The 24,666-nt window shown below is 45.6% G+C and overlaps 1 protein-coding gene across 1 annotated transcript in view; it reads left to right on the forward strand.

Annotated features, from left to right (window-relative positions):
- Window positions 1-24,666, forward strand: part of LOC105672143 (uncharacterized) — a 354,839-nt gene that overhangs the window by 88,102 nt on the left and 242,071 nt on the right. Inside the window, exon 11 of the mRNA XM_067353333.1 lies at window positions 8,009-8,168. The gene's annotated coding sequence lies outside the window, so the exon portion shown is untranslated. The remainder of the gene's footprint in view (window positions 1-8,008; window positions 8,169-24,666) is intronic.

Below are 24,666 nucleotides of genomic sequence, written 5' to 3' on the forward strand. Positions count from 1 at the left end.
TTTAAGGTGAGATTTCGCATTTCCCGAGCCTCTTTTTTTTCGCTGATGCTCCCCCATTTTTGCGGCCGACGAGACGTCTCTCAAAGGGAGACCTTGTTTGCGACAAACGTGTACGTGTACGCGGCTGACTTCGGAATCCGCTCTCAGGCGCGGGGAAAACAATCTCGTCAATCTTTCAAACGGGGAAACGTTACCTGCTCGCTCGCTCGTAATTACGCGCCGGATCAGTGATGAGTATACGTTCTTTTACGTGTTGTTTGCGCCGAGCACACAAACGAAAAAACGCATTCACGCATTTTTGTTCACGCATAGGTCGTTTATTGCCATAGCCCTCAATGTACATCAATTAATACAAATAATTTTTGCTTTGTGCGATTAATTTTGAAAATCAGAATGTTAAAAAAAAATCCGTAGAAAGTTGAAATTGTTGAAAAAGAATTCAATAACATAACATTTATATCATACATAAAAATGAAAAATAATATATTTGAGACAGAAATTAATTATCGAAAAAACATGTTATGTAATGAATTGAATGCATTTGTATATTCAATGTAAATATTAATTTTTCTCTTCACCGACTGCGCTGTAATTCGTGACATAACAGTCGTTGCGTGAATCGCGAGAATTTCACTATTTGCGTATGTATGACCCGCACGTACGCTGTCGATTTTTGACAGATGGAAGATGGCTCCGACAGCAGCACGTGTTACCAACACGTGCGTGTCTGAGGGTGCGAAAGTAAATTTCGATTAACTGCACTGTCACGCGTACATCGTGATACTTGTGTCGGACCACATGGAATAACTATCACTACAGTTATATTCACTATTTCGATCAGTTTGGTGAGTCATTAATTTCTATTTGCTTCGTGCTTTTCACGTCGCCAAGTACTGTACATATATTAAAATAATATCGGAATAATTTGCTTTTAGTTGAAAAGTACAATAAAGAAATCAATATTTAACATTTTAAAATAAGACACATAAAATTTATGGATTGAAAAGGATAACTATGTCTTCCATCAAGATAAAAACAAATATATATAAAGCTTTGTAGGAAATGCAGTAAGACAATTCGTTCATCCATTCAACATTTTATCGGAAAAAAATCATTTCCGTTCTTTAAGAATCACTGATGTCATCACTAAAGATTGTTATTTTTCTTCTCGATCATTCTTCTCATTTCGCCATTGCTCACCGATAAACGCAAACGTCTTATCATCGGGTTGATAAAGTAGCGGCTAGTCAGTATCTTCCTTGACGTTTCTTCTCTTTTTGTCTATTTCTCCATCTCGCTCAGCTCTCCGCGGAGTCGCAAGGCACGTAAAACGTCAGAATTGCAGAATTTAAATCTCCCCGGGGGAAGTGAGGTCACTCTGATATAGCCACTCTTTCTCTCGCTGCCGCCCCCCTTCCCCTCCTTCCTCCCGCATTTCTTTCTCCGTATTACTTTTAAACTTCCGACGATATATCACGTGAGAAACGGGCAGCGGTCAGTTTCTGCATGGATATCGCGCACGGACAGAGCGGGCTCCCTATAAAATACGTCCGAGCCATTAATCCCGAATAGAAGGAAAATATTCAGGCCGGCGCTGAACGACCACGGCGCGTAGCCTTAATATGAATACAAAAGCAATATAATTCCACGTCTATTATTTATCGTCGGTCGTCGCGCGTCGCGTTTGCGAAGCGCAAAAACATTTCGAGCGCGACGAGCGGGCGAGCGAGCGCGGCGCCGCGCTGCGCGAGCACGATGCGTTTCGAGTGCGTCAAAGGGTCGTTTGAACGCCCTGCCGATGACGTTATCGGGAATTGTAAAAGGGATTAACACCTTGCCCGCGCAACCGTCAATCGTTCTCTTTTGTTTCTCGTTTTATCGGGGCCTGGACCAGCCGCACCGATGCAGCGGACGGAAAACAAACGCAGGACCTGTTCAATCGGCCACCGATGTTTATCCATTTTCCTCGGTCTTCCGCTGAATTTTGTACGCATTTTACCGCCCGCCCGTTACATCAAAGCCGCGGGAAATTGCGCGGCCGAGTACACTGTTGGCAATACACACGGTCCTGTTTTCTTGCAACAGTTCGTGTTATTATTTTTTTTTTCGCCATTTCAGGTTATTTGTTTTCAAACAATTGTGAAAAAATATTAAAACACGGTAAAGTAACATTTTTCCATTCGAATGATAATCATTTCGTAGAATCAAAGCACGTTTAACATTTTACAATTTAGAACTTAACGGTTGCCGTAACGTAGAGCTATAACTTAGAGTGAAAAGTATCATTGCAGATGCTCGTAAGTACATACTTTTTACACCCGCTCTTCATTTGCAACGATTCAAGCATTCGCTGCTCAACAGCCCGTGAGCCAATGTCTTCGCATAAATAATTTGTCGAGTAAAGGACCTGTCAGCGTCATTTTTGCGTCGATTATGCGCGAACCCTCTAAGACGTTAACGGCGATTCCGCCGGCGAACGACGTCGTTTTCCGACGGAGTATCGGCATTATCGCGTCAGATCGGGGTCATAACCGTCCCCGAGATATTGTCGTTTACCGATTTTCGTCAGCAGCCATTCCGTGACTAGCCGTGGCCGTTGACACCATTTTCTTGGTGTAATTACTGGAAAGGCTGCGCGGTGATTTCGTCGCTTTCTCACTCCCGTTTCTCTCATCCGCAGCCATAAGCATGAGACTGTACCACGAGGCGCTATATCCACGAGGGTGCTGAAGATAACTAATCCCTGTTACCGTCGGCGTTACGTTTTACGTTGATTGCGTCAACCCTTCCCCCTCGGCCAAGTGTCGTTGGACAGGTCGTCACACTTATCTCCCGCAGCGAGCGAGGGCGGCTTTCAGCCTCGGATATCCGCGCGCTTTCGCAGCGCTGCCCGGGGATTGTCGGGATGCTACGCTTGTTAACAACATTGTTAATTTTGGCTCCGGGATCGTCGCTTTAACGCTCGACTCTGATTAGACGTCTCGCTCTCGCGGCTTGATTAGAATTGGCAAATCCAACCGAGCGTCGCTTTGCCTGATGAGGCGACAATGGCCGCCGTTAGTTGGTAGCGATTGTAATACGTAATTGCATGATTCGGCCTGCCTATGCGCGGAACGTGCATTTGCGAATAGCGCAGCGGCAATAAAGTCATAGCTGCACATTGCGAATAAAGGCTGGTTCTCGACTGTAAATCGCCAAGTGTCATGCAAATTGCTGTGCAAAGCTGACTAGAGAATTCTATAGAGCTAACAAGAGAATTCCACTGCGTATTCCGCTGATTTGTAATTTATTTGTGTCTCAGTATTTTAAATCTTTAAGTATCAAATATTTTAATTACGTTTTTTAAGTTGTGTCGGAAAGTGTAATACTTATATATTTTAGAAAATAGACGCACATTTTTAATCTTATAAATTACTATATTTTAAAGTTCTACGCTCAAATTATTTTTATGACTGTACATTAAAAAGTGGAGTAGATAATAGACCCACTTGATTTGTGTACTAAACGTTTTCGGAAATTAACGCTAGTTAGTGCTCTCCCTTCGTTTTCTTTCTTCCGTATATGCCACGCAACGCGGCGCCGCTTAATCATCGATCAGGAAACGGGGGCTTTGTTCTCGGATCGCCCCAGGTCACCAGGTATCCTCGGTATTACGTGTACGCAGATCGACACACGTCTGCCCGAAGGGCGAGCCTGTTCCTGTCACCAATGTCCGGGCTAATTACGATTTCCATGCTCGAGTAAATTAATAAACTCTGTAGTCGCCTGTCCTCGACACGTCGGCGGATCGAACGCGGACCGTTCATGCACGGCTTGGAAAAATCGGCTCTCTAAATAGCCGGACGATCGGTCACGTGGCGGTACTAGTGCGTCCGATGCATTATTGGCAGGTAGTGATTGTGACAGTATGCAAATTATTATGTCTCATCGACTTCCCTATTGCATAATTGCTTCATACTATATATATTGCGTGCATAATATATTCTGTTATATCCCGCATCAAAATTTAACATCCTTGCTACATTTTCTCAAATTGAATTTGTTACAATCATTTATTGAAATTCTATTTTGTCTAGTTGCTGTTATAGTTGCCAACTATTGCGCAAAGTTTTATTAATGTAAAAATTCAGCTGTTATAATTTTATTGTTTCTTTCAATAATAGCGGAGAACAAACGATTTTCACAATAATACTAAGTGATGCTAAGAATTATGTGGACAACAACGCGCATTAAGAGTAGCGTTTAATCTTCACCTATTCGTCGCTCGCGGAATATGTCCGAATCAATCATGTAGACGCGACTACTTAGTGGCCCTTCCGCTAACGACGAGCCATTAATTGGACAGCAATTAATCCACGGGAAGGAGAATCGTATATACACACGCGCAACGTAACGTTATAAATGACACATCATTGCGCCCCGAGGACGATCCATTAAGCTTTTTCTTAAGCACCGTCATTAGTTTCAACGCCCGCCTTTATCAGGACTTTTCTTTTTGTCTTCGTATTACCGCGCTTCCTATTAAATCGCCCGAAAATCCGCTTCATTTCGTAAGACAGCGTACTTCTGCCACCAATCACCAATCAATATATCTCACAAATGTCTTACATTTTTCAATCATTACATTAACGGAAATACATTTTTTAAAATACATAACACGTATAATTTGGAAAATACAAGAAATACAAGTTTATTAACGTTAGTTAATAAGTTAGTTATTAAGTTTATTAACGTTAGTACTCTTACATTCTAATTTGTAGTAATTTCTTATTTTTTCCCTCTTTTGAAAAATAAGATATTCTGACTTACGTCTTCTATAAAAAACATCGTCGACTTTATTATTCGCATTTCTTTCCAAGCCTCATTCCGAGTACACATATGACATCATATAATACAGCTACGTTATCTGCTGGAGCAGCGGAGTGTATGTTTTCACTAAATTTTTCGCTACACATTTCTAGGAGACGGAGCGTGACACTATGCGATACGAGCGTGCCATTTCTCGAAGCGACGATATACATTTTCCAGCGTAGCTTCTTTTTCGCTTTCCGCTTCGACGTTCATCCTACGAGGAATACTGTTTTCCCGTTTCGCCGACGGCTTCTGGAAACGCCAAAATGCCTTTCCCCTCTTACCGCGCGCGCCGTCTTTCTGCCGCCGTCGCCTCGCTCTCACGACGAGAGTCGCGTACTCTCAATCCACTCGGAACTATATCCACGCATTCTACGAGAAGCACGGACGTAGGTGGAAGGCGAGACTTTCGCTGAAGGCGGGGGCCGCGCGACAATCCTTTCAAATCCTTTTAAGTCCATTCTTCTAATTTTATGCTCGCCAGCGCGGATGCGTCTTTTACGAGTGTCTCGAGGCGTCCGCCCCATCAAATCTACGGGGCTCATCTTTTTCGCCGGCACGTACTGTCATGCGGATTTATTTCCTCCATAAGTGAATTACAGAAAATATGTCGCACCCTTGCGCCGTCGTTGTGCTCTCCGTCGTCCCCGTTTCTGCCGCCGTGCGAGCCATCAGATCCTCGCGTAGGGACATCGTCAGGAAACAGTTGTTCCGCTATTGTCTCCACCGAGTGTAATTGGGCGATTAAATTTTGTTACGGACAGTAAATCGCAGTATGTCTCATCTAATAACATGTGTATTAGATGTTTTATTATGATTATATATAAAAATAGTATGACGTATGGTGGTATAATAACAAAAGAACTAACAGAAATAAGTGTTAGAAGAATCAAAGCATGGGTATCGAGAAAAATTTATTATAAATTAATACAGAATAATGATATTGATATAGAATCGTTTTAGCTTAATTTGGGTTCTCTGCCTGGTAGAATTGTAACCAATAATAATCCATAATAATGATCACGCGTAAACACCGTGCGGTAGTCCGTCGACAGACAGGCACGCACAAAGTTAACACGTGATCATTATTATCGATTACAATCCTACCAGATTAAAGAGAAGCAAAAAATTGGGTTAAAACGTTTCTGTATCTATATCATCATTTTGTGTTAATTTGTAATTAATTTTTCGCGTCGCGACACCCGCACTTTGGTTTCGACAGCATGTCTTTTTATTGTTAGTTTTTTTATATAAAAACATTTATTATGTTGGGGCAATTCGATTTATTGGAATATGGAATACTCGTAAAAAATTGTTTGCGGCAATTTGTCACGCGTAATCAGAGTAGACTTTATATTACGGCAAATGCACCGTTGTAACGAGTTAACGCGGAAATGGTAACAGTTGCACGTACGCGTATCGGTTTTTAGGACCCTTCATTGGAATTATTAAATTGATGCACGCGCGATATCGCGTAATTCCAGCGCGCTGCCATCGGTGTGTCAAATGTAATCGACACGTGGCGAAATTCGGTTACGCCGGGCGCTGCAGCGAGCAGCATACGAAACGACGGTGCGATTTAAGTGAAATTTAGCAAGTAACGCGAATGAAATTTTCATCCGACCGGCGAAACACGACCGAGGCTCATAGCGTTTTAATAGCCGCGTCCGGCTTGTTTTACGTTCCGTTTTTCACGGGGGCGCGGCGGCGCGCTGGATTTTCCGGGCGAATGAAATCGTCATTAGTTTGCATCAGCGTGCGCTCTCACGCTTCTGCCGCAGGACTTCGCTAGGATTAGACCGCCTTCATTGGATTTTCCGAGTTTTTCCAGCGACCCGGTAAATCCTATCTTCTACCTAACGATGATTCGATGTACTGTCCGTCTCTAGATTGCAAGCCGGTCAATTGGGTTACCATAATATTTTCGCGATTATCCCGAGATTCGTCCGCGCCGCCGATTCTTCTTGTGCAATTTCGGAGTCCCATGTGTCGTTATTATTGGATAAGACTACGAAACTGTCTGGACTTTTGCAATGATGGTGTTGAAAAGATGATTCTAACGTCGGCTTGTTGAATAATATATCAAAATTCAGGTTTACTAAAATTATGCTTCCTCGGTTTAATTTTATTTTAAAATTAGTCATTTTAATTTATAAAAAATGGAATAATGAGATTGATTATTTATTAAAACTTTTAATTGTTATATACGCTATATTATTTTTTTTTGTGTATTTAAAGGAAGTTTGACTAAAAGGATTAGATACAGTGCCGATTATACGAAAACTTTTCACCCTTTTATTTGTGGATCTTTTCAATCCTTACCCTTTCGCTGAAAAAATCAATAGACAAAGCGCACGCGAGTGATACCGCAAATACGAGAATGATTTCTGTTAATGATCTAGGGACGGTCACGCGATGGTTTTAAACATTTTCACACGGCGATGATGGCAGCGGTGCCGATGCCGTTTTGAATTCCTCGAGGGATGATCGTGCTTTGATGAGGGTGAGAACGCCCCGGGGGTTAACTCGTATTTCACGTGAGGCTTGTTGTCGGGTGATAGGCATTAAAATGGCGAACGGCGCATCGATCAAAGCCTTGACAGATTTTAGATTGCTCTCGCGCAACGCGACGCGCCGTGCCTACGTCGTTTCGACGTTTTCGTGGTCGCGCGAGACTTCATATCGCGGAGAAATTCTCTACGGAGAAAGAGAGAAAGAGAGAGAGAGAGAGAAATGAACCATCGTATGACGGATCGTCATGGGCGCCACTATTTAAATCGCGAACGACCCGGAATTGTTATGCGTTCGTTCGCGATCCGCTAGATGAAACTGTCACGATACGTTAAGCGAGCGCCGACGCGACAGACGCGAAAACACGCGGAGCCGTTCTCCGGCGAAACTGCAGTTCCAAACGGCCGTAAAAATCGCCGGGCTTGTTTTTGATTTTGCCCTCGACAATACGAACGCGGCCTGTCGGGCTTCGCCATTCGTACGGGCTGATTGCTGGGTTAAATTTATCTTTGGCCGAGTAACGACCTGGGATTTTATTAAGCCCGCGCAGTCAAGTACCTATTTTTCAAAGTCAGATTTGAATTTCTTTTCGTGTTATTCGTAAAAACGTTTTACTAATATAAAAATTTCGTTAATTTGATTTCAGATGCACCAATAGATTTTCTTTCTGGCAATGCAATGGGACTTAAAAATATCTATGCTGTTTGTTTTATTTCCATCGAAAAGCGAGAATTTTACTGCGAGCTGTTTTATCGTTCCCCACAGTTTCTTTTCGCGACATAAATATAAATTGACTCTTCGAATCGGTGAGTACTTACATGTTGCTCTGTTTTTTAATATCTATCATGTAATTTTTATTCCAAATTTTATGGTATATTGTATAATATATACCATTTGATACATAAAATATAATATTATAAAATTATAAAATTTATACGACAGATTATCGTAAAACAAGTAAAAATTTGTAGACCGGTTTAAAATATTTAAAATATTTTAAAATTAAAATTAATTTTTTATTGCAATGTTTCTTACATCGATAATTTCGGTTAGATTGCGATTATGGTTATTTATTGTGCGAGATATTATCTTGCATACGTTGAAAAATAGAATGCGAATGCAGTAGAATTCGGCAGTAGCGATGGGAATGCGCGGCTTCGACGGCCGAGAGCCGATCCAACGATTTTGGTATTTGCTCCTTCCAGACGACCGGACGTTGTCAGGTTGGATGAGGGGTTCGGATGGTATGCTATTATCATGCGTGACTATTGTCGGACAGAGAGAGTTACCTCAGTCCTTTGAACGGGACCGATATGAGCATATTTGAACTCACGCACACGCGTTTGGTCCATCGACATCGGCGCGCTCTGGTATTCGGGCTACGAGGTGTTTGAATTTAATCAACTCGTTCATGCGTTCGAGATGCGACCGTCGCGTGAACTCGCACTCAAAGCCCGATTAACATCAAATAGCATTATGGCGATTGTTGGCGCATTTGATCGCATGTCCTGTATGAAAAAAGAACGCACATTAAGAAGCGCCGCGAGCAGGTTATTGTTTCAAAATCAGAGAATCGTTACAAGTTCCGCATTTGAAATTTATTTTAAGATTCTTATTTCGGAACACTGTTGCATATATGATCGACATCTCGGATTTTGAAGTATTTTTAGAAGATAATGAGAATGTGAAGAAGAGCGTAAATTTTTTTCTTACAATACCAGCAGCAAATCTCACGATTAGACTACATCCCCGGGTCGAGCATGACTAATTAACATCCCTCTTGTACGCACGGTCGAATCGCGCCGGCGGCTTAATTTTTCATTGCCAGACACGACGATCGCGGCGCGAATTAAAAGTCTCGCTTTCCGTCCCCTAAGGAAGTAAGGCGCACAGTGACAGATAAGCTTTTTCTATCTTTGGTCCATTGTCGGAGAGCTGCAGCGGAAACATTGACTGATCGGCGAGACACCCTTGGAATATATAATTACTAACCCCCCTCGGCCGGGATTGTCAACCTCCGCCGCCTTCCACCGCCAGTTCTTCCCTGCGTCCCGCCGCGCGAGCTGGTCGCTATCACACCCCACTAATAGGGGATGACTGTAGTGTGACGTCACCAGAACAAACGAAGAGAGAACGAAGCGGGGGGAAGGGCGGGAGAGAAGTCGCGTGATTGATTGGCCCATTCAAATGCTTATGAACGCTCGCTCGGAGGAGAGTCAGAAGTTCGTTGGTAGCTGATTGCTCTCCGGCAACCTACACCGGCAGAACCGATCAGTCTTTCGATTGTCATACGCGAAGATAAATAAATTATTGTCCGAGGATGTCGATCCTAATCGAACACGGTCAGCGGCTGACATACGTCATCTCAGCCCGGGCACAAAGAAGACGTTTAAGTCACTAAACAATCGTTAAGAACGATAAATTATAGCCACGTCGCGACGCGTCGTGCAATACATATGTATGCGGTATCATTTGTTATTATACGACTTGTTATTAAACGGATAACTGTAATTTTTTTTAACAGTCGCGCGCAGTGACAAAGCTAATGCAATCTTTCCGTATTTAACTTTCTCCGGGCACACTGTGCGTTTGAAAGCACGCGCATACATTAATTTATCAATGATTCGATAGCATAGAAATATTTTATGTTCCCATCACTTGACCGGTTAACGCGATGTGCGGTATTAACGAAGATAGATATTGCTCATAAATAATTTCCGGCCATTATAACGTTTCCCCTAATGGGCTCGCGTTCAATTGCGTCACGTTCAATATATCGGATATGTGAAATAAGCACCGTTGAAATTATTTTTAGCGCCTCGCAGGCGCCTAGAGACGCGCCGCAGTGCCATTGGAAAGAGCTGCGCGCGAAAACGCGACGATCGCTTTCGCGGGCTCGCAATTGTTCATCAACGTTGATCGACCGCGCAGACTGTTTTTTTTTCCCGCGAGCGCACACACGAGCCGGTTTGATTAATTAATCCATCTCGCGGAGTCGAAACGAGCCCGCGACACGCGGCGAGTGTATGGAATTCCGGTTTGAATGCATATTGGTAGCAGCAAATGGCGGGAAAGGGGAGCGATGGGGCCGAGTTTGAAGCTTTCACGAGGGGAAATCAATATTTCGTGTCGGCGGATTGACATGAAATATTTTCCAATATTAGTGCTTATTACCCGCGTGTGGATAGGTCTAACCGGCTGCGGGAAATGGAAGAGTCTCATTCCCGCTGGAATATTCATGCGTCCGTTCTTTTTCGAAACTAAAGTTTTATCTCTCTCGGCCATTCATCTCATTTTCGATTATTCTTCTGACATGGACGTCTTTCCGATTTTGACGGGATGAATGTTTTATGCGAAAAGAGTTATATAAACTTTCATATTCTATTATTGACATAAATATCTTATATAAAATAAAAAATTCAATTTTTTATCATGTGTTAAAAAAATATGACTTTTACACATCTATTTTCTAAATTAATTAAATGTAAGAATCTTATCAATATTCTCTTTTATATTATTACCGTGTTATGTAGCTGAGAGATAAGCATAAAAAAAAATTCTCTCACTCTTCCTGCAGACCATATATTGCGAGCTGAGCTCCAAATTACTTTCGAGCTTTCCACTTACTTAATCTTGTTGTCGAGGAAATCTACCGTTGAGTTCCGCCGTCCGGCGATTGAGCAAATACGTTCACGGAGCGCACCTTATCGACTCTCTGGACCCTGCAGAAGTACGAGACCGGTAATCCATCTAATCTTTCAGACCGTACTTCGGGCGGAAAAAGTTTTTTTTCCCGTTCGTTCTCTTCCGGACACTTCATAAGCGTCGCGTGAGGTTTCCCCGTGTAATTGGGTCGACGGGAAAAATCGAACCGGCGACAGCGAATATTCCCCTCTACACGCGTTTTTTTTTTCTCCGCAGCTGCATAAAAAGATACGATGGACATTAAGCGATTTTCGCGACGGTCCGGTGGGTGATGGGCCGCGAACGATGGGCGAGGAATCACGGATGCGTGAATGATCGAGGGCCATACGATTCGCGAGCGTGTCCACGATTATTCCGAAATTTGGTTATGCGTAATACGATTCGCTCTCCTTCTTCCCCCCCAAGATCCGGGGCGAAAGACAGATATCCCGTTATTTACTTCGGTAATCTCGTATAACGGATCGCCCGCTCCCCGTCTTACTTTCTCTCTGTCTCCGGGGGTTGATACGAATTTACTTAGAGGGCTGATTTTCCCGCCAGTAGTTTTCTGTCCTGACTGACCGGTCATTTGTCCGGAACCTTATCGCACCCCAGGGACTGACCGAAGGAACAGTGGCTTGTACCCGATGTCAGATGCATTTCGAAGCGCTTGTTCTTCCTTCAGGCACCTCGGGGAGAGCAACGGCCCGGACGAAAGAATTGTGACGGTAGTGACTTTAAACTTGACGTAAACGAATACAAAAAGCATGATTGATGTTAAAGTCTGTTGGGCGACACGAACTTGTGCCTTTCTTTGTCAATTTGATATACAGATAATTTAGAAAAAGGATCTCGTTTTTAAACCGAAATGCAAACATTTATCTATCTACATAATTTTACATAAGCAGTTGCACGATTTACCATCACCTGCACGACGTAATTCAGGTCGCATTCAGGCTGCTTTTATTTATCCACCAGTCAAATTCCGACGGACATTACTGACGACTGAGGGTTCTCGGGCAGCGGCCATAGTAAATAGGTGTTAATGCCGGCCATCTTCAACGGCGGGGTAGTCCTGCGACGAGGTTGTAAAGGACGGCCATCAGGGCGGACAATGTATTAAGTACCAGAGGGACACCATTCACGAGGGATTACCTTAAACGCACAACCAGCTCCTATTGTCTAAACTGATGGTCCAATCTAACTCCCGGCGCACTAACTGAATTCGCCAGGCCGGAGGAGTTATCTTGACCGATTGCGTATCGGCGTTTGTTCACGCGCGCTGTCGTCTCTCCTTGCGAGATCTCCGGATCTCGGTGACGGCCGGACTCGGTAAACGTGCCGGCGCTTCGGCTTAATCACGTTCGGCAAACCAATTGAGCGGTGGCCTTCTTATCGTCCATTCATCATCGGATTATCCGGATTATTATCGGAAAATTGTCGTTCGCGGTCGTTTAAAATTCTTAAAGTTGTTATCCCCGGAGATATCGATTCCGATTACTCGCGCGCACGTTGCAGAATCTCGAGAAGCACCGCCCGCTCGTTAAACAATCACGCGCGCTCGATTGGATGGCCATTGACGGTGCTTCGCGCAAACAGGATTCCTCCTTCGGCCCATCGGCCTCCGAATTCGTTGGGCGAATCTAATCAAACATTTATGCTAAATCACGAAACAATCCGCATGGAATCAGCAAATAAAAGGGCTGGTAGCCCCATTTCGCCGTCGCCCTTAGAGCCCTCGCCTGGTCATTTGACTCTCCTATTTACTCGTCCTCGACGGACAAAAAGTTGATGGACATTCCGCGCCGGACAAAAGGCTTTGGATTGGACCTGGAGCGAGAAAGAGCGGATGGCTTGCGAAGAGAGCGAGCGGTATGTAAATTCTTAGGGTGGACCGGACTAGGCGGCTGGCTTTAGGGCGCATTTGCATACGCCGAGCATTTGCGGCGACAACCACCTTCGCCCAGGTCCTCTTGATTGCCCTCGTTTATTAAGATTAACTTTTCTCCGTGTAATCTCGAATCCCGGAGAGCGCCTCTTTCCGCGATGTATCTCTTCGGTGATATCGCTATTGTGCGATTCACTGGATTCGCAATCGTTAAGCTCAATGCGCGCGAGTCAAACTATCGCGACGCGAACGGCGACGAGCGTTTTGTTAATGAAAAATGATTATTCGCAGACGACGGTGCGCGGCGGCGGAGGATTTTATGAGCGCGTGAAACTAGTTATCGCGGTATACGATGGTATAAAGTGTAATGCCGAATGAGCGCAAAAAGTGATACCGGGTTCGCGGCTCTATTCCGGCGGCGGCGGCGGCGTATAGCTAGCATTAAGCGCTGTAAAGGCGGCTGTTGTAATGGCTAGTTTTATGCGCACTTGCGCCGCGCGGCGCTCCGGGACTTCTTGCATCATTAACGGGTAATAAGAAAATTGTGCGCGAGTAACCGTACAGCCGGCGTGACCGAGAGTAACAATTAAGCTCTGACATTATTATTTCCCGGTCCTCTTCCTCGACGATGTGCACGCACGCTTGCGAGCATTAGCCGCTCGTTTTCCATTCGCGCATCTTCCGAGAGCAGCTTGAACGCATACTCCTTAAGATAATTTCCGTACACGTGTGTCTTACCGCATCGTTAGCTCTTTCCTCGATAATTGCGTCATATACGCATCGCAAGTAGATATTGAATACCGTCTATATACTCGTGAACTCTGAACCCCGCTCAGCGGTAGCGATAATACGCATAATTTTCTTTACGTTCGTTTTCCTTTAAAGCGAATGCAACACGTTGAACTTTAAAGAGCAGCAAGAAAATGATTGTGAGCGACGCTCGTTGATGTTACTTTTTATATTTTGCGTAGGTAATGTAAACCCGTTTCAATTACAGGCTCGTTCCATCGATGGTATCGGCATGAAAAATTTACGCCTTCCATCCCGGGGTTGTTGTTTCGCAAAACCTGTCGCTATTACTCGTCGTTAATTAGCATCGTACGTGCATTTCGCCGCGATCAAATTTAATTACACCCTCGAAGTTTGTTAACGCACTCTTTCCACGCATGGAGCGATCGCCGCTCTACCCTCCTAATCTGGGAAGTCACCCCGTTATATAATACAACGGTTGATTACATCGGGCGTAGTCACTCACACCCCCGCCGGCAAAAGTGGGAGTCCGCGTCATTTATCAAACTCGATGCCACCCCCGGCCGTCCTCTCTTCCCGCTTTCTCTCCATCGTATATATAACCGCGACATAAGCGTGATTTTCGCATCGCGATTGGTATTACCCGCCAGACTCGTCGGCGAGGATCGATCCGCCGAAACGATACATGGACGACGGAGGAGAGATAGAGAGATAGAACGGAGGATCCTTCCTCCTCGAAACATCATCATTCCACTTCCGTGCGACTCGCTCGTACGTCGTGCTTAGAATTCGCACGCGCGATACGACGATCGATCTCCGCGCCGTGATGTGCCTCGAGACGGAGGAAATGAAAATTTCGTATGTGGATGCGCTTCCTCTTATTTGCCTAAATTTCTCGGCAGATATATGTTTCATTGATATTAAAATATCTTTCGAAGATAGATCTGGACAGTACACGTGGCGTTTTCATGGCAAATTTGAAAATAATGTTTATTAATGAAGAATAAATGCAAGTAATTTGTCGGCGGTATTTTGTACCGGCAATCGAACATTGCGAAATATATATGAACCATCTCCAAGGATATTAAGTCGAAGTCAAGTCACCACGCGGTTATTAATCATAAGGATAATAGTTGAAGTTATACGCCGAAAGCGTTTCCAGCCGTTTCGACCCTCGATGCGAATCCCCTTCGATGATATCGTTACAAATCCGTCCGAAAATCTCCGAGCACAAGTTCAATCATGCTCACGCGGCTTGCTTATCGTCCAAATTAAACCTGAATGCAATCGGGACACGAAACTCTACATTTCGCACAGCGCTTCATGTATAAATCTGTCGAAAAATTCTCCGAGGACTAATGCGTTAGATATATCATCGCTTTTTTGCTAGAAACAAATTTAATAGACCGCGTGGATTTGAAACGCCGAGCTTTAAAAACACGAAACCGATTATCTCAATTGTGGCTAGCGCGCATTGTTCTCGAGTGGTCGGAAATCTCTCTCTCAGAACACGCGGAACATTCGAGTTTTTACCGAGGCCGAAGTTCGTAAGCGCATGAAACGACAGAGCGGCGCATCCGAATGCGTTTTAGCGCGGATCAAATGCATTACGCGTATTGCGCGCGGAAACCGCAGGCATACACGGAGCTTATAGACTGCATGCGGAAAGGATTACCGCTCGCCGGGGAAATTATTGGCGCACTCCATCACGAAGAGCCTAAACCGGCCGCGACAGCGGTTACGCCGTCGCCGTCGAAACGGTTTAAACTGTCATTACCTGTCGATCAAAGAAAGCGGCCGTCCCGCCCCCGATCGATGACCGCTCTCGTACGTCAGATTTGCGGGCAACAATGGGCCGCGCGCGTAACAACCCCTTATCGGGGCTTAATAACGACTCTGCGTTGGATTTCGACTCTGCATGACGAAGTTTGGAAATTACGGCGGTATGTTTGATTGCATCCCGCGTACGTAAACAGCCTCGACAATACCTGCACTTTATTACGCATATAAATTGCACGGTATTGTATTCTCTCGGCATTTTCATAAAACCAAAGAGTCGAAAATAGTGTCGGCTTTAATAATTGTTATTTCTAAATTGTATTAAAATTATATAGATTTCGGACATATTTTAATTTAATTTGTAGTAAAGACGAAAAGAACGTTGATACCATTTAGCGTGTCGCGAATTTCGCGAGAATGAAAAGCGCGCGTTTGTTAAATATCAAGCGCACTTGATTTCTTTTCTTCATTTCATCGTGATGATTTACTTCTTTGGCTCGCGACACCGCTTGCTAACGGCTAGAGGTCGTTCTTGAGGAAGTCAAGCGGCAGAGAAGGGAGTAAAACGCGCGGCGAGGAGTGCCGTCGTAAAAATTGGTGAGCTCTCAACAGGGACGGAACCTCAAATGCCCTCGGGTAGGTGCTAAAATCTGGGGCATAAACACTGACCGCGACATAAAATGGGTCCCGAAGTATCGAATCGTCCTCCACTTCCTTTTTCTTTCCTTCCCGCCCGTTTCTCTTGGCCGCATAAATCACTGCCGCCTTCGTATTTATATTCATAGGCGCGTTGAGGAAGATTGAAGAGCCGCGGGACCGCTGGGAGTTGCTCGTAAAATCCGTTAGATTGTAAAATATTGTTGCGATGAACCGAAAGGCCGGGCGTCTATTCCGGCGGATACGGAAGGTTACGAGAACTTCGTCATTACGTCGGCAATCGCGCGCGCGCGCGCGCGGAGCCGCTTCCTTTTGAACATTGTGTGTATATTGAATTACAGGGCCCGGTAATAACCTGATGATTTATCGCGGCGTATGATTGCGAGCGAATGCGAAAAGCAACAATTGCTCGTAACGACGACAGTATCGTATTAAGACCCTATTCTCTCGTTCTTGCTTAATCTTCATTCAGCTCGGTTGTGTACGCGAAATTGCGTGGCATCTGTCGTACAAATATCCACGATCCGTGCCGCAGTTCTCGTTTATTATTACGACCTCCAGTTGTTTTCAAAACAGGTACGCGATTCTGTTTCCTAATGGTTGAAAGATAACAACGGAAAGATAATTCGCTGAAAGCTGTAAAGGCGGTTTCGGCACATCCTGCGGTACACCGCCGCATCTCTCCTCGGTGTTGACTATAAATATTTACCGTCGTCGTGCGGTAACGATATTTGACATACGATCTAGGAGGTCGATTACGATGAAAAAATGTCGTCCGCGGTCTTGCGTCACCGAAACTCATCGTTGCAATAACACTCGTCGCGCTTATGCGAGCGGGTGGCGCGTTACCGCGCCGCGGGTCGTCTAGCTGGAAACCGCAGACTCGTAAGTAACGCTCGTCTGGCGGAAGTCTACGCGCGCGACGTCGATGAGTAATGCGACGTGAACGGCCAGTTATTAATCACTGTGCGCGCCCAAGGAGTCGCGTCGGTGTTTAGCGGATGCGTCTCCAACGCGCGAGAGGATGCTGTCGGAATATCAATGTCTTCCGTTTCGAAGCGGATATGTGTGTCTAATCGGTTGCGTAATTGTGTTATGATTAATCATGATTTTTCTATGCATAAGAATACTTTCTATTCGGTAAATCTAGTTTCAAATAATTGTCAACCACTCTAGCGAAAGCAGAACCAATAATTCAGAATGTTACGAATTAATCAATTAATCCTCTCTTCTATATTTGTAGAAACGTTCCGTTGTTTAGAAAGCTTCCCCGACGATACTCGGAGCGCTTTAAATTAGATATAGATCATCGTGTCGATTGCATAAACGCGCGTTAGACGCCGCTGTTGCTCAAGCGGGAGCGAGTAGCGAAGCATCGCCGCATCGCCGTAATTGTTGATTTTGAATTATGGATCGGTTTGCTAACCTTTCACGTTCGCAAATATCGCATTAACTTGAGTACGGCCCGAGGCGTCGTTCTGTCTTGATTAAGCCGTTTCCCGGCATTGTGCTGCTTCGATACCTCCTTCGTATCATAATCAGGTGGATGGTAACGGTATCTACGTACGGTAGACGCCGCGCATCGACGTTTGCAGACGTATATTAGACGTACGCAATTGGCGCACGGAGCGAGGAGAGACGTCAATCCATTAACCCTTCCCCTCGTCAATTCTCTCTCCGCCTATCATCCCGCTAACAATGTTAATCATGTATCGAAATTGGTTCGCCCTCGTGACCGTTCGCGTACACGGATGCTCGCGCGATGTTCTCAATCAAGAAAATGCCGCTCGCTCTCTCTCTCTCTCTCTCTCTCTCTGAAACGGCAGCGGGCACGCGCTGGCCGAGCCTCTATCATCGCTCGGAGCAACTTTGAGGCCGCACCGGGCGCCGACGCGCCGTTCGATCGTGTAATTAACGCAGTATGGCGCTTTATTTATACCGCGTATATATTACGTGTCTCACGCGTATATCCGCGTATACATATATAATATATATATATACGTGGAGCTACCGGGGTCCGAGCGTAGACATCGGCACGTGTTACCGGGAGTACGGAGGGTTCGATGATTCCCTCCGTACTCCCTGCGTCGTCCTCCTCGCCGACGCCACCCGGCCGACCGTAAGGCAGCGGGGCGGGTGGGTCACTTGACAGTGACAGATGACCGCTGTCTGGAGTCCAATACGTATGCCCACTGGACTGGCCGACAGTCCATAGTGTCCTGGAAGCACCTCCGTAACATTCCCCGGGCACCGTCGCGCGCGCACACCACGCGCGCCAGCTAACACCGGCGTCACCGCGCGCGCTAGTAATTCGACGCCGCAGCGGCCACGGATACACCGCGAAATGTCACGTACGTATCTCCCAATGACACAGGTCGCACCATTCATCGCCGCTGACATTTTAACCCCCTCCGCACTCGGCGCTCTCCGCCCGCGCGGACAGCGCCAAATGTTAGCATTCTTTATGAAACGCGGGCTTCGACAGGGAGAAGGGGGGAGAGAGAGAGAGAGACGGAAAGAGACAGACATTGGCTCATCGCGGATCACGAGTCACGTTCCATCGAATGGATCCGGGCTATTCATGATGCTCGATGGTATTTTGGAGGACCCGATGCGTCCTGCCGGCACGGGTATAATACCCGCGGCTTAATGGATATTTCTGGAAAAAGCACGACCCACACAACGCAATGACGCGACGCGCGTGCATTCGCGCTCACCGCGTATGAATCGAAATTCGCATGGCGAAACCATTTTCGTCCTTGATTAAATGTATTATCCCCGGGTGTTCGCTCGCGCGCGCGTAATGAAACGCCGGCGTCCGGCTGTTCGGCGTAGTTTCGGAGTTTCGATTTTGGTATCCAGCTCCATTATGCGCACGTGGGCAAATATATTTTTCAGGGGGCGACAGTAAAAAAGCATTACCCGCGAATAATTGGTACATGCACGTACCGTTACGCTATTGGCTTCTTTAATTAGTTGACAAGGATATGCTTTCGATTTTTGATGTTTTGCCTTGAAAAATGTTAGCCGTATGCAAATGAATTTGTTCATGAAATAGCAGAAAAATATATTAAATTCGCCGGTTTTTATACATTTTTCCTCTCGCGCAATTTATTTTCGCTAATTGTTTAACATAGATATGCCATTATCCGTATTATTATAAAGAAGCTTCAAAATGTCTGTCATGTTATATAAATTCTTCTGAAAAAAATATTTATTTCGTTTATTAAGCGACATTATTTTCGCAGCGGCGAATAATTGACGAAATGGGAAAACTTTGTATCTGTCTAGCGGACACCCCGTATGTGTCTATCGTTACCATTAGTGGGCGAATTCGGCTGATCGTTTGCGTTCGTGTAAGTAGTCGCGATTACTCTGTCGGAAACAATCGCGACACTCCATTCCGCGCGGGGCTAATCAATCAAATCCAAGCCGGACGCGAAACTTTTCCACGGTATCCTGCGGATAGCCTGCGGATCCGGGGCTTATCCTTCGTCCAGAGAATCCGGACCCTCCTGTCTGCGTATCTACCGGGGATGATACCCGGACTCGACTCGGAATTCCTCACGGCACTCAAGCGACCCTTGACTAATTACCGAGGGATGACTGGCATCTTCTCTCACTTATCTCTATAGCCCGTTCCCTTTCAATCGAATTACTTTTTCTAGGTATTCACTGGCGCGGCGCCCCAATTTTTTGGCTAATTGACCCGTGGCTCCTGCGGGAGGGGAGGACGGGATGCGAGACAGAGTGCAGCGGTACATTTGTCTTGTCACCTCAGACAGATTGAATTCGTGGATCTTCCGAGAAGTAGGTGGACGCTCGGGATCGTCCCGACGCTGTCCCGTTAACTTTTTCTCGAAGTCATCGCGAGTAATTCTCTATTTATCGAGAGAGTGCTATTCGTTTTCTCTTTTTTTTTTGCGCTTTCTTACATCGAGACTGCGTTAGTGTACTTTGGACAAACGCAGCTGCATTTAATTATGATGTCACGCGCGATACGAGATTGTATATCATTCTCCATAGCGTTATCCCGCCCGTTGCAGATAGCGGAATGAATTTTACAGTCGCGTATTAGCGATTCCCGCCCCAAAGTGCCTTTTTATGCCGACTGCCGAAATTGCTTTAACCGCAGATCTCGTTCGCAGCCGGGCGCGTTCTTTCCCGCCGCGCGCGCGGTGCCGTGTGCCCTCTCCTCGCTTTATCCTTCGAGGACTTTCAATTTAGCGTTTTACGATTGTTGATAATAAGGGTGAAGAGGACCCAGGTGGTGAGTTTCGCAGCCGGTGCTCCCGCATCGGCCGGGCCGCCGTAACGACGATTTCGCGCGACGCGGCATCGAAGGGCCTTTTGTAAACAGCCCTAATGCCTGGTTACGACTTCGGTGCCTCCTCGTCGCGCAGCCGTCTCACCGGGCGTTCTTTATGATATTGCTGGATTAGACTGAAATATTTCACACTTGGAGATATCTTCCGTGCTTACGTTTTATGACAATGCCTGCACGCCCGCTCGGTCGCTCGCCCGTCTCGCTTCCTTTCTTCCTTCCTTCCACGCCGCAAACTGTCGTAAACGTACTAACTAGATGCGCTCTCGTCTTGCGAGATTCTGTCTGCCGAGAGATAGCGTCCCGGCTTTTCTTCCCAGCTAATCTCCATTCGCAATTACATCTCCATTCGATGGAACTACCGCAGCCCGCGGGAGTTTCCGTACTTGCGTTTTCATGCGTATAATTTTACTGCTATTGTTCCGCAGAACTTTGCTTAATTTGCGGAACGGCAATAAATTACTGAAAAATTTGTTTATTTTTTTATACGAAATATACAGTGCGTTTGATAGTCCACGTTATTTTGTCCGTTATCTTTATTAGTCACACGTCGCCTAACGTGTTAATAGATCGATATTTGTTATTCACGCGGCCTTGAGAAATGGAACGTGTCAACGTATCCGCTACCTTGAACGATAGCGACCTTATGCGATAGCGACACAGTCGAGTAGCTTTTGATTGCCGGCGGAAACCGAGGTGCGGTACGATAGTGATATGAATAATTGCGGCGACAACGAGGATAAATAATACATTGACCGACGTTATCTACTGGCGATGAGTTACGGCTGCGCGAAACTTAGCCGCAGGCGAAGCAGCAAGTTGGTACTTTAAGGGGTAGATCTTAATCTTCGGTTGGCACTGTGAAATGAGGGATCGTCTCGAGGTGACGAGGTCGAATTCCGACGAAAATCATCCGTTAGCCTCCCAATCTGATCTTGTCACGTATGTAATAAAGCGGAAAAGGGGACGCTCGGCTCGCCTATTGATTAATCTTTTCGTAAGAATAATTTCTGGAGGATACGCAAACAATATTACCATAACAATACTTTTATACAATTTAATTATATATTTGTGTTTAAATGTTATTAAAAACATTGTTGGGAAGCTAATAGAATTGTCAAAGCAATCGCATTACAGTTCAATGCCATACGTCGTATATTTTCTCTGCTTTCGACGTAAGCGGCATAAAAATGACGTAATTTGATTGTCGAGCACTAGCCTCTTAGGGACGAAAATACGGTTTTCGACGCGACCAACATTCGTACGAGTGTTTTCGGGGTAGGATTTGAAAAATGCCGAATCCAATTTCCCTGATGATGTCCCCCAGGGAGCAAGGGGCCACCCTCGCTTACCAGTTCTCGACCCGATGCGTTTTCGTCGCTTTCGCGCACTACCCTCATCCCCGCCGCAGTCAGCTGCTGAAAACAAATAGGGTAAGAGATAACTCGTTTCCATGACCGCTTCGGCGAACGTGATCGAGCTTTCTTACGTCTGCCCTCTAAATTTAGAAAATTAACAGCTTGTCTAAAAGGGAGATCGAGTTACAGCCTTTCGATCCAAGAAGCTCGTATTTCCGTCGAGAAAGGCCCGTCGGCTACAAATAGCTGTCGAATGTAACGAACGGCTATGCGAAACACAACGTTTCACTTCCAACCAGACGTTGCTCAAACACCGTCTTCCCTGCAAAACACGTGTTTTTGGGCGGAGTATTTATGTTCATCCTCATACAACTGAGTATACATACGTTATCAACAAAATTAAATAGATGTTTGTCACCATTATTTTTATAGTATTCGTAATGCCACTCTCGGAGACATTTATATTCCGTGATTCAGAAGCCGCGTGATTAGCGAGCAGAATGTTGATAACTAATGCATGTTACAAATCGACTCCGCTAATCATCGGTCACGAAAGGGATCGCCGCACGACATGGCTTCGACATTGTGATACCTTGCCATTATGTCGCGGCGATCAGCGCCGCCTGTATAATTACGATAAATGGTCTGACTCGCGCGCGTCGCTCGCACCAATGTCGCCGCTACGCGCTGCAATTTAAGGTCGCGAAATTATATCAACAAACCGCGTATGCACGAACCTTTCGAAATTGCGTGGCGGTGCGCGCGTGCACTGCAGCGAAGCACCTGAATTAATGAATGCCGCGGCCGTTATCGGCATTCCACATCTGCTCGCGCGACCAAGGAGCTTCACCGAGCGTGAAAATCGGTCATTATCGCAGCGATTGAAAAATTCCATGGACACGGCGTTTCGTCTCCGTTACGATCGCGATCGAACGAACGTAAATGATGAGACGCAATAAACATTATTTGCATGCGCGTGCAAGTGTGGGGAATCTAGGACGCTTTGTGTACGTATACAAATGTACGCTCCGCACGTCGTTACGGTGCGAACTAATTAACGATGGCATGCTTAACCAGGGATAGTTCCGTCTCCGGGCGCGTCATCGACCTTCTGCGCGGTGATCGTTTGGAAGTCGCGCTAATTAAGACTCACACCGCAATACCTCGAGCGCACTATTTCGCTATTTCGCCGTCGTGTGTTGGTTTAAGCGCGCCGGAACTTGGGTCGGCCGTTTCTCCGCGCGCGCTCCGAAATGGGCTCGTTTCGGCGACGAACTGCGCAAGATATATCGCAGCACATCCTGCCCGCAGGAATAATCCTTGCGGCGTTCGCAGGAATTGCGTGACATTAAACTCCGTCCGTGAACTTAGCTCAGGGCCCAGGAGACGAACAATGAGGTGACAAATATCTTAGTCCATCGCAGCAACCCCTGCGGCGAATGCTTCGTTTACTTAAGCCGGACATTGGTAACTTTCAGTGGGGTCCGGGAAGCCCGCTCAGACGACTGGAGATCATTGCAGATGATACTACTACAGTGAAATAGTTGGAGTTTGGAGCTTAATTAATATTAGACGATTAGAATTGCTATAGGACGGAAATTCCTCAATTAATTGAAATTTTCATCCCTTCACGGTGTTAATTGCATTTTGTAATACTCAATTGTGTATTATTATTTATTTTTCTCGATTATTTAATTTATTATTTATAATTAAAATGAATGTTTTATACATATTTTAAACGAGGTAACAATTACACGCGATGACTACATCTACATCGTGTACATAATATCTTTACCGCTGTTTTACCGTGACATATTTTATCAATGTAACTAAAAGTTCGGAAAACAGCGATCGCTTCCTCGACGCCGATCCATCTTGATCGACAACATCGGCGTACACGCGGATACGTCTCGCGGAACACTATCTTCGACACGTGTCGAGAACGTGACTGGAGCCGACAATCGCCATGGAGGCGGCGGCGCGTATATAGTCGACGAAAGACAAAGAGATGTGCCGGCGGTGGCGTGACGAGGGCTACGTCGACGTTCATAAATAGCAATATCTGTCGGTTATCGAGGAGAGGCTTGGTTCGGTAACGAGCCATCAGCGAGCCAGGGCCACATGGGTCCCCGATAATCCCGGGAAAAGGGGTTACCGCGTTACTCTTTCCTTCTCCCTCCTTGTAGAATGATTTGCGAAAATTTAAATCTCGCCGCCTCGCCCCGGCTTCTCCCCCCGACTCTCGTGGAGAATCGCTCTCTCGAGTTTCGTGGATGCCGGCCTGCCTTTATTTATCCGTCTATTCTCCGCCTCTCGTTCCGAACTTGACAGCCGAATCCATCCCCGCGTCTCCTCGCTCTTCATCTATCTCTTCGCGCGGTCTCCTCCCTCTTCTAATGATTTTCGGAAGACGTCTCAGTCGTCGTGCACCGCGACTTAAGCTGTAAGAGCGACACGATGTTAATTAGAACGGCGTCTCGGGGTGCCGCGCACGGCTCCCGAGAGGAGAGAGACTTAGTGACTTGACTTGATTTCGAGGTTTTAGGCCAGGTTTGAATTAGGGACGGAGGCTCGCGCAGGAAAATAGAGGCGCCAGGAGCCGCCAAATCCCGTAGGAAGTTAGCGCGGATTACAGGGCGCATCCATCACCCGTTTCTGCAGCTATTGTATAGATTCATATTTTGATATTAAATTTTCTTGCAACTTTGTGAAAAGGTATGTTTCAATAGAAAATTATCGAATAGTTATTTTAATTCTATAAAGAGACAGCGTGAATTCTGCAATTAATAATATTTCTAAAGTTTTTATATTCTTTATATGTTTTTAGATCCTACTTCCGAATAAGAAATAAAAATTAATCATTT

The sequence above is a fragment of the Linepithema humile genome, chromosome 4, assembly GCF_040581485.1.
Source record: "Linepithema humile isolate Giens D197 chromosome 4, Lhum_UNIL_v1.0, whole genome shotgun sequence".
Classification (NCBI taxonomy): domain Eukaryota; kingdom Metazoa; phylum Arthropoda; class Insecta; order Hymenoptera; family Formicidae; genus Linepithema; species Linepithema humile.